Source organism: Chenopodium album, chromosome 12 (assembly GCF_948465745.1).
Source record: "Chenopodium album chromosome 12, dcCheAlbu1.1, whole genome shotgun sequence".
Classification (NCBI taxonomy): Eukaryota; Viridiplantae; Streptophyta; class Magnoliopsida; order Caryophyllales; family Amaranthaceae; genus Chenopodium; species Chenopodium album.
Window position 1 is genome coordinate 31,297,102 of NC_137845.1, and position 5,671 is coordinate 31,302,772.

General features: G+C 38.1%; 1 non-coding gene across 1 annotated transcript; it reads left to right on the forward strand.

Annotated features, from left to right (window-relative positions):
* Nucleotides 1-1,333: 1,333 nt before the first annotated feature.
* LOC145573343 (small nucleolar RNA R71) lies at nucleotides 1,334-1,439 on the forward strand. The gene has a single exon (XR_014097390.1). It is a non-coding gene; the product is annotated as a small nucleolar RNA R71 (small nucleolar RNA).
* Nucleotides 1,440-5,671: the final 4,232 nt, after the last annotated feature.

Consider the following 5,671-nt stretch of genomic DNA (forward strand, 5'->3'; position numbering starts at 1 on the left):
GCATGTCAATGAATCTTCCAAATTGTTCATCTAACTTATGTCTCATGAATTTTTGTGGATAAGGAAGCTTGGGTTTCACAATTTCTTTCTCCATTCTCACCTCACTAGGCTTCTCAATCTCAACCTCACTCAAAGATGCACCATCTCTCTCATCTTCTACCAAAACCTCTTTTGTGCCCTCTTTGGTCTCACTCTTCCTAGGAAAACTCTCCTCAAGAACCTTACCACTCCTTGTGACAATAGCATTGACCGGTCTCTTGGATCTAGGCCTTGGGAAGGTAAAGAAGAAGGACTAGCATGGTCTTTCAAAGCATTAGCAAGTTGAGAAATTTGGTTTTCAAGCATCTTATTATGAGTCATCATTTCATTGAATTTCTTATCGCTTACAGTCATGTAAGTGTTCAACAACTTTGTTTGATTTTCAATGATTTCTTCCAAATTTGTACTATGTGAAGAAGAAAAGGATTGAATATAGGAATTATCATTTTGGGCCTTTGGAGCAAATCCGGGTGGAGGTCCTCTTTGAGCATTGTTTTGAAAATTGCCTCTACCTTGATTGTTCCAATTACCCCTATTTTGATTTTGACCATAACCTTGATTATGGTTACCTCTACCTTGATTATGATTCCCATAACCTTGGTTTTGATTACCATAATTTTGGTTTTAATTTTGGCTACTATAACCTTGATTGTTATAGTTACCTCGAGAACCTTGGTTCCTATAACCACCACCTTGGTTATAGTTGTCAAAATTGTCATGATTGTTGTAATTCCTATTCCATTGACCTCTTTGATTCTCAAACCTAGAATCATGATTATTTGACACATAGTTCACATTCTCATTCACATTTCCATCTTGATCATCACAAACATCCATACATGCATGAGGGCAACTAGAAACATCATGATCATACGACCCACAATCATCACAAAACAAGCATCCACTAGGCATGTTATTAGAAGAAGGAGGAGGTTGAGAATTAGAAGACATACCTCTCCCCTTAGATTGGGAGGGAAGATTTGAAACTTGGTAGGTAGCACTTTCCAACTTTGCCTTGATAGCGGACATCTCCTTCCCCAAGTTTGTCATTTGTGAGGATAGATTGTTGATTGCATTTAGATGATCAACCGAGTACACCGAAGAGCTACTCTTGCTAGTTGACTTTCTTTCTCCATCTTGCCAATCTCTATAATACCTCACTATGTCTTCAATTATGTCCACCACTTCCTCTTCCGTTTTGTTCATGATAGGACCTCCGGCTCCTCCATCTAAACATGATTTTCCTCGAGGGCTAAGGCCTCCATAGAAGATTTAAATGATTTGATAGGTTGGAATTCCGTGATGAGGACACTCTCTTTGATACTCTTTGTATCTCTCCCATGCTTCATAGAGGCTCTCACTTGGCTTTTGCTTGAAACCTTGAATCAAAGCTCTAGCCTCCGCCGTTTTCTTCTATGGATAGAAACGGGATAGAAATTCCTTGGTAACCTCGTCCCATGTCCTTAGAGAATTCGGCTTAACCTCCTTGTCTAGCCATTCCAAAGCGCGCCCTATGAGAGAAAAGGGAAAGAGCTTGAGGCGGATGAATTCTTGGGAAATTCCATTTGCCTTGATAGTATTGCAATATTTTTCGAACTCCTTGAGATGGTTTAGCGGGCTTTCATGCTTGGCCCCACTAAATTGTCGCCTCTCTATCAAAGTGATCATTGACAGCCTTATTTCAAAGTCATTTCCCGGTGTTATAGGTGGAGCAATCCCACTCTCAAATCTATATGCACCGGGAATCCCCAATTATTTCAACGCCACCCTTGGATTTTCTCCCATTCTTGCTTGTTCTTCTTGTTGTGGTTCTTCTTCACTAGAAGCGCTAGGGCTCAAAGATCGTCTAGCACTCCTCAACCTTGCAATAGTTCTCTCAATTTCCGAATCAAATGGCACTAGTGAATGACCACGTGCTCTATGCATAAAATCTCAAAAGAAATGGTTAGTAGCACGGCTACAAATGTAGCCTAAAAGAAAATCTTTTTGTATTTTCAATTAAAGGTGAAATAGACTCACTAACTATAACAAAGCACCAATATCATTCCTCGGCAACGGCGCCAATTTTGACAAGAGGAAAATGTAGGTCGTTATCTACCTCTCCCTAGAGCCAAACTTAATTTGTAAACACTCGACCAACCCTAATACAAGTATATGGTAAGTCAAGGGTCGAACCCAAAGGAATGAGTAGGAACGATGCTATAGCCTATGTCAAGCTAATTCAAAGAATATAAATGGTTGTGGTTGGTAACTAAGATGTCAAAAAGCTAAACAAATCAAAGAATTCAATATGCTAAACACTAGGAAAATTGGTTCCACATTCAAGCTCAATGATTATGCTAATTTATAGATCACTCAATCGATTCAACATCACAAGGGACAAACAATAGTTGCAATCAAAGGAATCCAAAAGCTATCTCCTATAACCCAAGCTAGGGTTCACTATGAATGGCTAACAAGGAAAATCACAATCAAATATAATCAATTAAAGCAATTCTTAAATCAAGGGTTCATGTCATTGAAATTTGCAATGCAATCTAGATTAATCTTATAGGTTGATCACTCCTAGTTTAATTAATCACATTGTAGACACCCAAATGTGTCTCCCCAAAACCAAATTCAGTGATGAATACCTTTCATGTCATATGATTATCGAACGAGGTGAAAGTGTGAAAGGTCGAGTGTTGCGGTTAGTTTTTATTAAATTCTTTCTTTCTGTTTTCGAAAAACAACTCTATTTTACGAAAACAGCCAATCCAGTTTAGTTTGGTACACGACAAGGGTCCAATAATAGTGTAGTTAGATGGGGCTTGCAAAAAGCTTTTCAACGATATATTATAAGCCCAATTCCGATGAATAATGAGGAAGTTATGGCCAAAATACTAAACTAGGTCCGGTTTGATCTTTAAATTCGGCCCAATAATCTAGGGGAGGGCCCAATGTTAATTATTATTCCTAAAGTTATTAGAATTGATTATAATCTTCAAGAATTCTCTAGAAGGTTCTCTTTAATCCTAATAAGATTAGAATTAATAATTAGATTTTGATGAGTTTTATTTGGAATAAAATATTATTTTATGAAAAATACGATTTCGATTTTCATACGGACTTTAAAAATCAATTTTGATTCATATGTGGACTCCATGTTTTAAAGCGCGTAGAAATCCAGGTTGTCGCCAGACGACAGGCCTGTCGCCACGCGACAAGCCTTGTCGCCTGGCGACAAGGTCGGTTTTGCAGCAACAACGTGGAGTTTTATTCCTTATGAAATTCTACCTATTTCCGGACTGTTTTCTTATAAATAGGGTCCTGAACCTCCATTTTTAATCATCAATCAACAATCAATTACAATCAATCATCTTTCTCTCTCAAAAGCTTTCTCTCTCTATTCTTTTTCTAAACCTTCCCTCTTTCAAAATTCCGCATTCACGAGATCTAGACACACCTAGCCGAGTTCGAAGTTGCCTTCGCCCTAGACGTGAAAGGTTATAATTTCTGAGGGTTTGGTCCCTAGTCTCTATTTCAGTTATTTGATTTAATTGTTTGATTTATATTTTCCTTGAAGTTACTAACGCGTGTATTTTGTTATTAGAAAGAGGCACGGGGTATCAAAGTATGTAATCTTATTGCTCTATTCTTGTAGAAAGTATGTTTAAATTTGTTTAATTCCTAGTATCATGTTAGGATGATATTATTGCTTTCTAGTATCATATTTAGGGTGCCTTTTACTCTTTTCTAATATCATGTTAGGTTTAAAACATTGATCTTTATTGCTTAGTGACATGCTAGGGTTTGTTATTAATCTTGTTAGTATCATGCCTAGGATATTGCTATCATATTTAAGCTTTATGCTTTAACATGATTATAATTGTTATGATGATTGTTATTATGTTGCTTGATTCTTATTATTGTTATTGCTTGATCACGCCTTTTATGCATGTTTAAAGGGAATTTGTACTTGTAATCACGCTTAATAAGATAATTAATAATCTTGTTTAGGGTTAATTTGATTATAATTCAAGTGATCCCCAATAATAGATTTATCTGTGCATTAAATTCAACCAACATAGATAAACAGGTTAGGGTTAATCTGTTGATTGCATGCTAGTTAGAAGGCGCACATGAATACGAGAAGAATGAAGTAGAGGCCTATTATTAGGGCAGGTTCAATCTCTTTTAGGTTGGATTTGTACCTTCATCCCCGAACCCTATTTGGTTCAAGACCTTTTGGAGTTGACGATCTCCTGGATCGTTAAGGGGTGTAATCTTCACCTTGTGAACGGTTTACAAGTTCCTAAAAATTGTTGGCGACTCTTTTGCTCTAGCTTCCTTCCCTTTGGACTCCACCATGCTTAAGTGTATAATCACAGTGGGGTTCAAGCTTGGGGTTAATGGCTTGAAATATTCCCTACAGTTTTTGGTGACTCCACTGGGGAGGATTTCTATTTTAACTCCTGAAATTTATTTTGGCAATGATTTAGAATGAGTGGATGAGACTCGAAAAGTTCTAAGTATTTCATGTGCGTAATTTTGATTAGCATTATTGTCATATGCATAAAAAAGGTCCCCATTAGATAGACCATCCGAAATGAGTAAAAAACATAGGATTTTTACACGTAGGAAATTTGAGAAATATCTTTCACAACTAGAATCGAAATAATACTGCGAAATCTGGAAAATTCTAAGAACGTAGATACCTGCTGAGGCATGTAGAAACGAGCGCCTAGAAAATAGGTCTTGTTGCCTGTAAAGTGTTTCTGTCGCCTGGCGACAGTTATGTCTTTTGGCGACAGGGGTACTTTTGCGGCGACAGTCTCTGTAGTCTGGCGCCAAGTTCTTCCAATACCGAGCCAGAACTCTGCCTTCTTGTTTTGACCATTTCTAGCACTGTTGGCTCGACTCTACTTCCTGATTGAGTTTTTCTCACTTTTCTGAAACCCATATGTGTTCTACATATGGACATAACCCTCTTGGGGTTCACGCTCCATCTACCCAATCGAACGCTCCTGGCAACGAAGGGTACATCCAAGTTTGTGAATCCACCAAACCGTGGAAGCAAGCTTTTAACTTGCGAGGTCCCATCCACTCACGCCAACCCTTCCAAAGGTAAGGCTTCCGCGCGGTGCATCTGGACTCATAACCATGGACCCTCTTTGACTAACACATATCCTAAACTTTAGAGAACTAGAGCCGTGGTTAGGTTGCAAACTCATTGCATCATATTGTGACTATTTGAACTATTTGTGCATTCTTTGCTTGTGCATATCATATATGTGCTAACCGTTTGTTTGACTTGTGTCTAAGTCTAAATAAACCAATTAATGACTAAGAAGGACTTTGTTTAACTAATTAATTAACCAATTTGACTAATTAAAGACTAATAAAGTAATTAATCTGACTTAGTACGACTTTAGGCATGTCCCCTTAAAGTAAGCTTACTTGAAACAGTCCCAGATTAACGTTCCAGCAATGGCGCAGGAATTTGGGCTGTGGCGTCGCAGTTTACTGCTTGTCGCTTGGCGACAGATTTGTCGTTCGGCGAAAAGCTTCAAACTGTGGCGACAGTTCTGTTGTTCCGGCGACAGTCCAGGTTCTTACTCGAGTCATCACGACGAGTCTAATTAAATAGTTT